The 12,556-nt window shown below is 46.5% G+C and overlaps 1 long non-coding RNA gene across 2 annotated transcripts in view; it reads left to right on the top strand.

The window, feature by feature from the left end:
• Nucleotides 1-12,556, top strand: part of LOC141160950 (uncharacterized) — a 162,355-nt gene that overhangs the window by 148,638 nt on the left and 1,161 nt on the right. The gene's annotated exons all lie outside the window — the stretch shown is intronic.

Here is a 12,556-nt window from a genome sequence, read left to right as displayed (position 1 = left end):
CTGCTACGGTCCAGCCTGTCATCTCAATGTAGCAGAGCTGAAGCTGTCGTGGGAACCATGGAAAGGTAAGGATGATGTTGCTTTATTATTTTACTTTTATTGCAGGAGATCGTTGGCTTCAGCTGGAATGGGCGTGATGGTAAGTATGGTTTAATTTAGAACAATAAAGAATTGTGTGTTTATTTCAATTAAAGGACTTTATTCTGGGTGTTTGTGTTTTTTTTTAACTTTGACTATGGGGTTAGTAATGGGGGTGTCTTATAGACGCCTCTCCATTACTAACCTGGGCTTGATGTCAGCTGGCATTATAAGCTGACATCAACCCCAGCCCTATTACCCCACTGCCACCGCTACAGGGCAGTGGGAAGAGCGAGGCTAAGTGCCAGATTTGGCGCATCCCACGGATGCGCCATTTCTGGGACAGCTGACGGCTGGTGTTTCTAGCCTGGGAGGGGGCCAATATTCATGGCACCCTTCCTGGGCTATTAATATCAGCCCCCAGCTGTCTGCTTAGCCTTTGCTAGCTATTTAAATAGGGGGGACCCCACGTCATTTTTTTGGGGGGGTCCCCTATTTTAATAGCTAGTAAAGGCTAGGTATTCAGCTGGGGGCTGATATTAGTAGCCTGGGAAGCTCCGTGGGTATTACCCCCTTCCCAGGCTTCAAACATCTGCCCCAGCCGTCTGCTTAACCTCCGCTAGAGACTAAAATTACGGGGAACCCCACGCCATTTTTTTTTTAATAAATCCTTTATTTTAACACTAAATGACAAGTACAGTGATCAACACTATCACTGTACTTCTTATATATGTGACTGACATGTTTCTCTCTATCTAATCTATGTGTGAAGCTCTATTCTGTCTGTTATAAATTGTCGGGTACCGAGGCTGAATTGCCGGACGGCTTTTTTAAAGGAGACGGTGCATGAAAACACTATTATTTTTTTAAATAAATCCTTTTCACTAAATGACAAGTACAGTAACCAACACTGTCACTGTACTTATTATATATGTGATTGGCATGTTTATATCTATCTATGTGTGATGCTCTATTCTTTCTGTTAAAAATTGTCGGGTACCGCTGCTGAATTGCCGGCCGGCTTTTTTAAAGAGACGGTGCACGAAAACACTATTATTTTTTTTAATAAATCCTTTACACTAAATGACAAGTACAGTAAGCAACACTGTCACTGTGCTTCTTATATGTGTGACTGACATGTTTCTATCTATCTAATCTATGTGTGATGCTCTATTCCTTCTTGTCAAAATTGTCGGGCACCGGTGTATGCCGCTGCTGAATTGCCGGCCGGCTTTTTTAAAGAGAGCGTCTTCTGAGCAGTTTGTCAGCTTTTGGACACCTTTGAAGGTGTTTTCTATGTGTTTCTATGTGTTTTTGTTTGCCTGCCATTGGTTTTAACGGTGTTCGACGGTGTTCTAAGGTGTTCAACGAACCGAACCGAACCCGAACACTACGGGGGTGGCTCAACACTACTCCCGGATGTTAAGTGTGTAAACCTGCCGGTGATAAACTAAGATGGACTGTATGATATGCGGTTTATGATAAAATATTAAACTGCTGCATTGTGCAATACCGGAAGGACATGGCATGTGTGCTTTAATTAACCCGGTGCAGCGAGTATCCCCCAGTATGATGACTAGCGCTGCCTTACATGTGGTTCGAGAATGCGGGCAACTGCAGCCCGGTTGCTAGAGGCAACGGCACAGGACGACGAGTGTGGATAAAGCATCTGTCTGCAACTCGGTGGGGTTGCGAAGATTGTCCTCGCACTCAAACCTGGTTTGCTGTGGCTCAGTGGGGCCACGAAAAATTTTCCGGGGAGAGCGGTGTGTGTGAATAGTGTCCTGAGGAAATGCAGGAGCAGATAATGATGGCTGTGAAGGGAGCAGTAACTGAGTCTGAAGCTATTGAGCGATTAAAGTGCCTGTTAAAACCGCAGCAGGAATTTGAGTAACGTCCACTGGACATGGTGCTGGAACCGCAGGAAATGTGGGCACCGTATAGTATGGCGGCAGTAGACCATTCCGTGAACTCTCCGGGGGCGCCATTGTTGTCCCAGAGTGCCCGGGGAGGTGGTAAGAGCTGTTGTGAACTGAGTCCTAAGACTATTGTTGATTTTTCTTGTAAAAATTTCCCTACTGGTGTGGTTGTTAAAAAAGGGGGCGGGGTCTAAAAAAGGGGCGGTTGTTCAAAACAGCGTGGAGTATAGAAAATCAAAAAAATTTACTGGTGGTGGGTTGGTACCGCCTAAAAATGACAATGTGACCGTTGATAATGGAGTAGCTCCAGTAGAAGGGTGTGACGTCAAGGTGGGAGGTGACTTGTTGGTCCAGGACGCCATAGGGAGTGACGCAGACCCCACAACTGACGGTGACACTACAAAAGTAGAAAGAGAGTTCAGTCAGGAGGAACTAGACGAGGGGAGAGAGTCCCCCTCTCGTCGTAGACTGCGCAAGGGCCACAAAAAGGTTGCTCCTGTAGTCTTTGCTGCAAATAAAGAAAATGTAGTTCTGTGTGCCTTTGGTTCAAGTGTGGATTCTCCTTTAGAAGCAGAAGAGGAGGTGACATTGCAAATAGCAACCTCCGGTACATTACTGAGTCAGAAGAATCTGACAGCCCTGAAAGAGGAGACCGCCAGTGCTGACCAAGAGCTGGAGCCTATCAGGCAGGAGTATCAGAATGACGTGCAGCAACTAAGGGAAAACCTGGGGAATGTGTCCTCAGACCAGCGGAGCCTGGAGTCTGAACAGCAGAAAATATACCAGGTTGTGAGGAACTTACAGCGAGACTGGAGGGAAGCAACGAGGAAATTAATCATTGGAAGGAAATGTTCCAGGAAATTAAGGAGGACCGCCGCAAAACCAAGGAGGAGGTTTTTCAATTGGAGATTGACAAAGCAGAGTGTGACGATGAGTTGTGCGAGGTGAAATGTCGCTTCTCTCTGGTACAGTTAGAGCTGTCTGCCCTCAAGGAGGCGCTGCAGGATGAAGTTTCTGGGCGTGAACAAAACCTAGAACGAATGCGCGAACAGTTCAACCGGGAGCTGTGTGACTCCAAGAAGGAATATGGTGAACTCATGAGGGAGTTGCAGCAATTCCAGGACCAAGTAAAGCCTCTAATGCAGGAGAAGGAGCGGCTGGTGGACTCTCTGTACCAGCGAGACCGGGAGCTATCCGCCCTGAAAGAGGCAATAAAAGATGAAGTCACTGGTCACGATCGTGAGGCAGAAAAGAGGCATGAAAAGTTCAATTGGGAACTGCAACAAATCAAGAGAGACTATGAGGATCTCCTCAAGGTTAAGGAAAAACTAGAGGATGATAAAACTGAGGCAGAGCACATGCGCCAAGTGGTTGAGACCACTCTGCAGGACACCCGTGATGAAAATGGTGATCTGCACAGAAAAACCCTAGGTTTGGAAGCTCAAGTGAAGGTGCTGCAGACGTTCTATGTTAATTTCCAGAGGGCAGAGACGTGCCTTAAGGAAAGAGTCAGCAAGATGGAAGCTGAGTGGAAAAAGTTGGAGTCTATCAGAGAAGCCACAGACCAGGGCCAGGAGTTGGCCACTGGAGATGGGAGGTATGAAACAGATGCCTTCTCGAATAATGCGAGCTCGGACGATTCGGTGGATGTGAGTGCCCAGATGAAGGAGCTCAAGGAGATGCTACAAGCCCATTTGAAGCAAGAGAAGCTGGAGAGACGGGCTGCTGAGAGGCGAATAGCAGAGCTAGAGGAAGAAGTTTTCAAGCTCAAAGGTCGCCTGCCAAAGTATCACTCAGTGAACCAGGCCTCCTTGGAGAAGGAGAAGGATCAACAAGTTGCACTCACTCCCTTATATCATGAGAAGGTGGACCTGAGGAGAGCTAAGAGAGTCGTAACTGAAGATAAAGGTGAAATGAAAGAGGTCAAGACGAAAATTTGTGACTTTGTAGCTGTGAGTCAGCTCAGGGGAAGCATACAGGGTGAAGAAGCAGAAAGTCAGCTGCCCCAGAAACCTGAGCTAGATGACCTTTTGAAGACCACTGGTGAGACAGAAACCTTTCGGTACAAGTGCCTCATAGATGTACCCGAGGATTTGAAAGAAGAATGCGCCAGTGAGTTCGTGCATGACGAGTTTAAGAAGGCCGTGGGTGCCTGTAAGGTGTACTCGACCTCAGAAGCTAAACAGCTGGTGGTCCTATCCACGACCGAAATCACAGTGAAGAGGGTGGCTATCCTAAGTGTCATGCACTGGCGATGTATTCGCACGAAGCGGGTTCTCCGGTTGAAGACGGAACAAGCCGTTAGACAACTGGAGCTTATGAGAAAAGCTCACAGTCTGCGGGAAGAGGTCATCTGGGTGACTCATGTTCTGGTGAGAAAGCTCGTTGGGAGAAATGGTCGAGCCATGCAGATGATGGTCAAGAAGTCGGGTGTGGTGAAAGTAAGCAATCCCCGTGATCGTCAGGACTGGATACCAGACGAAGACGGCATGGTGTCATTCTCCGCTGTAGGAACGTAAGAAAGTCTTGCATTTATGAGCATGCTGATAGAGTACAAAGTGACCTACCTGCGAGAGGTAGAACAGTTGAATCTTGCTAGACTGCGAGTGGATAGACAGCAACATCTGAGCAGCAGAAGAGGGCAGCCGTCTAGAAATTGTGAGACCAGACAGAGAAATGGCCCCCTAAATAACTGAACAGCTATAGCTGGAGTTAGGGACCTTTCAAGATGTCCTGAGAGTAGTGGGCGTGGGTTTAGAGGTAGTGAGACCTCCAGTAACTCAGGTTTGAGAGGCCTATACAAATGACCCAATAGAGTACAGGACAGTACGAAGTCTAACCGGACCTTAGATACCAGGGCATGTGAGTCACACTGCTGTATGACTAACCGCTGGGAGCGAGGGAGACCTGACAAGGTTATGACTGACCGCTGGGAGCGGGGAAGACCTGACAAGGTTACGACTGACCGCTGGGAGCGGGGAAGACCTGACAAGGTTACGATTGACTGCTGGGAGCGGGGAAGACCTGACAAGGTTACGACTGACCACTGGGAGCGGGGGACCTCTGACAAGGTTACGACCCGGAAAGGTGACCTGACGAAGCCAGTGACATTGACAGATGGTAGGTCCCTAAGGAATGGGCAAATGTCGAAGACTAATGTTCCAGGGGCTGGACAACGCAAATGGCAAGCACATGGTCTCGGTGTGAACTGTGGGTTATAGTGGTTTGTGTATGTTATGTGTTCAACCCCACAAGTTTGAACAGAGGGGGGATATGTAATGCAGCGCCTTGCTTGGCATTACTGTATGGTCCAGGGTATGTTTTGGCCGACCAGGTAACTCCCCCTCAGCTGACTGGTCACATGACTGTGACATCACACAGGTCCTTTTGCACACAGAAGGTCTGAACACATGACTGTGACATCAGCTAAGGTCCTGTCTGTGTATGTGTGTGTGTGTGCTACAGGATATATAAACCCTGATAGACTTTACACAGGTATGTGTGTGTTAGGCGTGAGGCCTGTTCCCATGTGGGACTCCGTGTTACAGTGAAGCCTGGCAGCCTGAAAGGTCGAGGCTGGATCCTGTGTGTAGATGCCAGTGGCCTTGGAGGGAAATCCGGCTTGGAAGGCAAGAGTCCTGGAAGGCAAAGGCTGGATGTTGTGTGTGTGAAACATACCAGTAGCCTTGGACGGGACGACGGCTAGAGACCCCCATCTGGGAAGCCGCAAAGCCACTGTGGTGGCAAACCAAAGGGACTGAAGCAGCTGTAACCCTTCAAAGGTAAAGACACAGCTTATGGTGGACATTTAAGTTAGTACCTTGCTGAAGGCTGGGCCAATTGGGCCTGTCTGCTACTTGAGAGACTCCCGGATGTTAAGTGTGTAAACTTACCGGTGATAAACTAAGATGGACTGTGTGATATGCGGTTTATGATAAAATATTAAACTGCTGCATTGTGCAATTCCCGAAGGACATGGCATGTGTGCTTTAATTAACCCGGTGCAGCGAGTATCCCCCAGTATGATGACTAGCGCTGCCTTACAGCATGTACAATCCGCATGCATTTTTTCTGCCAGGGAGATGCAGAAACGCTCAGGAAAAAATCTGGAGCATTTCTGCATCGTGGGCATATAGCCTTATTGTAATGGCTCAGTGATCCATCTGTAAAAATCATGGATAGCACACGTCACTCACACGAAACAAACTAATATATGAAAGGACTTTTTTAAGAAAGACTTGCAAGACAGCAGTGGACATTGAATCACACGTTTGTTTGACCCTTTTTACTTTGGTCCAGACTAACTATGGTCTTTCACTTACTTATACTGCAACTGACATATACACTGGTCTAAATAATATAGAAAGCCTAACTGGGATCTTACTTTAGAACTCTTAAAGGGGACATCTGTGACTTTAAAAAAAAATGTGTCTAAGCACTAACAGGCTTGTAGTTGCTAACAGAGGCAATTATCTGTCTGTTGTACCTCGCGCCATCATTGACAGCTCCAGCTGGAGATTCATCTGCTACCTGTCAACAGAGCAGCGGTTTCTCTTCCTATTGACAGGGCGAGACTACTATGCTCATGCTGATGGACAACCGGTTTACCCTGTATTAGGCAGCAGAGAGACAGCTGTCAATCAGCATGACACCAGTAGTCCCACCCTGTCAACAGGAAAAGAAACCGCGGCTCTATTGATGTGACATCAGAGGAAGTCTGTGACTGCTCTGTGCTGGTGGAGGATGGCGCCGGGCACAATAGGTAGGTGAGTAGCAACTACCTGCCTGTTAGTGATTGGCACATTTTTTTTAAGTCCCAATATTCCCTTTAAGGTAAAGTTTATTGTGAGGAATTTTTCAAGTCAAATATCTTAAAATCCAAACATTTAACTGTGACAGTCTACTTCATACAGTTTACATGTGGCAAACAATATTTTTTGCACATTTGTTTTAATAGTCAAATTTTACATCCATATACACCACACATATAAAGCACCCTGCATTAGGTGCTAGCTTTTTGGTCATGTACGTATTTCTTAATATATTATTTTTGAGAAGAAGGTTGAAAAGCTAGAAAATAAATATGTAGACATTTAACTACACATCAGCATTTGCACTCCTGTTTTACAAGTCCAAAATGTCAACTGTACATGTTGCATACCTATATTGTGGCCTGATATCACATTTTCCTTTCTGTACATATACTTACCTACCAAGCATTTTTTGTTACGTTTTTTTTTTTTTGGCAAGGGTTGAGTAATTTAGGTTGAAAAGTTTGTTAGTTATTGATACTGTTGAAAAAAATGTAAGGTAATAGAAAAAGTGGCAATGGCAATGGACAAGATAGTGTAAAAGAAAAAAAACATACCACAACTAAGAATGTGGGAGCCACTGGCAGCTGCAGTAGAAACACCTTGTGCATTAGTACTGCCAAGCACAGACCACAATTGACCTCGTTTATTTCAAGCATGCGTATTAGGAAGCATTGTCACTTGACTATGTCTGACAGGGTGCATTTCACCACTAACACCTGGACAAGCAAGCTTGACCAGGGGCGTTACATCTCGCTGATTGGGCACTTGGTGACTCTGGTGGCTGTGGAGGCAGGCGGGGAATGGGCTGCTCCACAAGTCTAGGAAACCCTATGGCTTTCAGGACACTTGGGGATGGAGAACCAAACCATAACACACCTAGAAGATGGAGAAGTAAACTTCTAGACAACAGGGGTTGAAGAACTAAACTACTAAACACCTAGGGTTGGAGAACAAAATAAATACACACCAGAACATGGAGAATTAAGCTAATAGACAACAGGGGTTGGTAAACTAAGCTACTAAACAGCTAGGGATGGAGTACGAAACAAATACACACCATGGGATGGAGAATTAAACCACTTGACACCAAGTCTTGGAATCCCGAAAAGACTTGCAGGACAAACCTCTATATCTAACACTTACTCCAGTGCTTCTGCCTCCTCCACCTTCTCTAGGGCCTACACCTGCACCCTCAACCTCTGCCTTAATGAGATACGCATTCCAACAGTGCAGAGAGATTTCCCCCATCTCCGTATTGCGCTGCCAGGGATCACCGCATTAAGGCAGTGTTTAAATGAACGTGCCTTAGAGATTGCAGCCATACAGATAACAAGAGTTGTAGACAGCTATCAATGCAGAGTTTCAGCAATGGCTGTCTCCACTGAACCTTGAGCAAGGGAAGGCCATGTGTGATAATGATGCAAACCTGGTGGCGGCCCTATGCCGGGGAAACCTCACACACATGCCTTGCATGGCTCACATCCTCAACCTGATGGTACACCCATTTCTCCGCAACTATCCCGGTCTGGATGTGCTGCTGCAGAAACCACGGTTGCTGTCTGCTCACTTCCATCTTTCGCAACCAATGGGTCTTCGACTTGCGTCACTACAGAGATATTTCGGCCTGCCGGTTAACCGGTTGATATGTGATGTGCCGACATGGTGTAATTCAACTCTTCACATGTTGCAGTGACTGTGACAGCAGCAATGAGCCCTAACTCAGTATTTCATGTCGTATAGCTTAATCAAACAAAGTATGATGTGGTGCAAATTATACTTGCGGAGTGGACACAGATGAAGGACTTCTGCACCCTTCTGCACATTTTAGAAAAGGCTACAAAGATGGTTAGCGCTGACAATGCCATCATCAACATCACTATTCTGGTCATCTACATGCTGGAAGAGATGATTGACGCATAATGAAGAGGATAATGATCTCCTCTCTGTTGTTCATGGTTGACAGGAGGGGATGGAGGAAGCAAGCTTGAGTATTATCCCGCCACCAACACACTATGGCCTTCGACCTCATGAAAGAGACCAATCCACGATCGCCTTCTTGCAGCACTATCTACAACATGATTGTTGCCTGTATTGTTAGGATAAGAAATAGTGCTGACAACTGTGTTGCCACTCTGTTCAATCCATGGTACAAGAGTAAATTTTGCAGGATGCTTACTCTCCTGGAAAAAGGTTCGCACCCATGCTGAAGTATCTAAACATGCTTGAGAGTGTTTTTTTCCAAAGACAGCAGTGAGGCACACAGTGTGCATCACAGTAATAGACTTCCAACCCTGGGAATGTTGAATTTTAAATGCAAAAACATTACCAATCTTGCCGTGCTGGGGTCCTGCATCCCAACCCCATCAAGGACAACATCTGCAAAGAGTTTGTATGTTCTCCTCGTGTTTGTTTGGGTTTCCAACATAACAAGTGAATTACTTGTTATGCTTTATATAGTTCTGCTTACTTGTCAGTATGTAAGATTCACTTGTAAAATGTCCAGCATTCCACTAATCTCATCTTTATCTCAGGAGTCCTTTGTTTCAACAGCCAATAATCTCATTAGGTGAGTGTAGATTGAGACATAGTGGAGCCGTCACCACAGGGGGTCTTACAGGCATTCTCAGATGAAGGCTTCCAGAATATTCTTCATTGTTTTAGCGACCAGTGAATGTTTAAGGTGGAGGGTGTGATCACTTCTGACCTGGGAGAGGACTGATCCCAGCGGAAGAAAGGAGAGACATGTTTTAGAGGGAGTTGGTGGAAGGATGCCGGAGGGTTAGGATCTGTGGCTGTGGACCTGGAGCTGTTGGATGGATGACTTACGGAGTGTTGAAGATCTGTTATCAACTAAAGTGGATAGACGTGCTTCAGTTGTGCATATGTCATTTGGATTTAAACTTTATTGAAGAACGGCTGCTACTGGATATCTGTGTTTTCATCATTTTATCTGTCATCTGGAGGATCATGGACTGTGGCTACAGACTATACTGGCTGGAGATATGAAATCTGTGAGGCAACTAAAAGTTGGGAGACAGTGGGTATCACCTGATACAAAGCCAGGAGAACTACTGATCCCATGTTGAGAACTTAAGGACTGAGAGAACTGTATTTTGGCCATTTACCTGGAATTGATTTATTACCAAGGCTGTGATCAATAAAATATTGTTGCATCGTTAACCTGCCTAGGCAATTACTTACAACCCACAACCTCAGATCTTTACAAGTGGTGGCAGTGGTGGGATCACCTATCTCTGGACAGCATACCAGGGAAAGTTACTGAGAGGTGACTTAGCGGAAGAAATGGCAGACTCCATCTACAAGAGGCTCAAGAAGGAGGAGCTGAGAGCCCTTTGCTCTGAGAGAGAACTAGAGTGGTTGCCGGAGGACAATCGGGCGACCCTAATGCAATGCTTGGATGATTGGGACCAGGAAAAACCACATGAGGAGGTCAGTTCTGACGTGGATGAGAGACAACAGCCCAGGGCTGTCATTCAGATGGTGGAAGATCGACGGACTGAGTTGAGGTGGATGCTGCATGCGCTAGGAGGAAAACAGGAGAGAGGGGCCCACATCTTTAGGGTATCGGGATATGCCACAGTTCAATGAGGACACCTCGGATATTGATGAACATCTCCGGTTATTTGAGAACCTCTATATGCTGCATGAGGTATCAGTCAGTGACTGGCCCAGATTTTTGAGTGTTGGCCTGACCGGAAAAGCAAGAGAAGCTTTTAATAACTTGTCTTCTGGGGATCAGAGATGTTACTATACCATTCGCAGAGCATTACTAGAGAGGCATGCAGTCAAGCCGAAAACCTAACGGAGGAAGTTTCGGGAGACTGACAAGCCCGCTGCACACACATCGGGAGTTTGCCAACACACTACGTATGTCATGCACTCGGTGGATAGAAGGACTGAGGGCTCAGAAAGCAGAACATGTAATGGATATAATCATACTGGAACAATTTATGTCAAAGCTCCCAGGTAATTTAAAAGAATGGGTAGCAGATAAAAAAACACTCAGCCTGGATGAGGCTGCAAGATTGGCTGATGATTGGTCTGCTAATTGACCAGGGCAACGTGGAAGTACAGCCCCAGTGAGTCGGGAAGAGGAGCTTACAGGGAGGCCATTGAAACCCATGGACTGGCCAGAGGAGGAACTGCAGGGAGTTCGGACTTCACGAAGAGGGGGAGGTTGCACAAGTCCCCAAGTACGGCCCGTGTTGGGGCGAGGAAGGCTTAACTGCCATAACTGTGGACGCATGGGACACTTTGACAGGGAATGCGGGGAACGCTTTAGTCCACTTCATCCGCGTCCCCAACCTGTGAACACTGTGCTGCAATGGGGCTGGAATGCTGAGGGAAAGAGGATCCCACTACCCCGTCTGAAAGAAGAAGAGGCATATGTTCTACAAGGAGAAGTCTCCCAGACTAGATGGGACACCACAGAGTCTATTAACCAGCATTTGCGGCCGGTCTGGGTAGAGGATGTGGAGGCTGTAGGGTTTCGTGACTCCGGAGCCTCAGTCACATTGATAAAAGACCATTTAGTGCTGGACCAATGTATTGTCTCCGACAGCCGTATGTTAGTCAATGTAGCCGGAGGAGAATCTTTGAACATTCGGAGGGCCCGACTTCATTTAGACTGGGGTCACAGTCATGGAATGGTGGATGTAGGAGTAGTGCGGCACCTACCAGTAGATGTGTTGCTGGGAAACAATCTGGGAGCAGGATTGGTGTGCCACTGGGCCAATGTCGTAACCGGAAGCCGAGGACCAGTTCACACTGCATCAGCCGATAGGGAAACGAGCAATATCAACATGTCAGCGGTGAGTGATACACAAAATGCAATGACTGTTACAATGAAGGAATGTAATCTGCGGGAGGTAAATTACATCAGGGAGGAGGCCCAGGGACATCGGGATACTGGATCTACCCTCACCCAGGTCAGTCCAGATACTATTCCCCCAGAGCTCCCTTTGCCAGGCCGCCAAGTAACCATCCCCCTAACTGGGTGTCAGCTCTCTGGGGTTGTTCGCAATGGATACAAGTTTGGTTCTCATTGGGCATGTGTGGAGTTTCCCAGGACAAACTGGGGATCAGGGGGGGATATGGAGGACCCCTGATCCAGCAAACAAAATACAGAGTCCTTGTCTCAGGGCTTCCGCCATCGAGAAGTTGGCAGGATATGAAAGACCATATGAGAGAAGGTGGAGATGTCTATTACATTGACGTATACCAGGGAGGAATGCGGACTGTTGTGTATATTCGCAAGGACGACATGGAATATGCTTTGAGTAAACTGGATGATACAAAGTTTTGTTCTCATAAAGGCGAGACCTCTTACATTCGTGTCCGTGCTGAAAAAGTTGGGGAGGTATGTGAGGAGCTGCCCACTTACTAAAGACTATAATACTTTTCCAGCAACGGACCACCATTTTTGGCAATATTATTATTGTGTTTTATTAGTGATTTACTTGTTATGTTTTATATAGTTCTGCTTACTTGTCAGCATGTAAGATTCACTTGTAAAATGTCCAGCATTCTACTAATCTCATCTTTATCTCCGGAGTCCAATGTTTCAACAGCTAATAATCTCATTAGGTGAGTGTAGATTGAGACACATTGGAGCCGTCACCACAGGGGGTCTTACAGGCAGTCTCAGATGAAGGCTTCTAGAATATTTTTCATTGTTTTAGAAAACAGTGAATGTTTAAGGGGAGGGTGTGATCACTTCTGACC

Source organism: Phyllobates terribilis, unplaced genomic scaffold, assembly GCF_046119375.1.
Source record: "Phyllobates terribilis strain yellow unplaced genomic scaffold, ASM4611937v1 Scaffold_9__5_contigs__length_417890890, whole genome shotgun sequence".
NCBI classification, from domain to species: domain Eukaryota; kingdom Metazoa; phylum Chordata; class Amphibia; order Anura; family Dendrobatidae; genus Phyllobates; species Phyllobates terribilis.
Note: the sequence above shows the minus strand (reverse complement) of the source record. Positions and strands in the feature narration are given on the sequence as shown.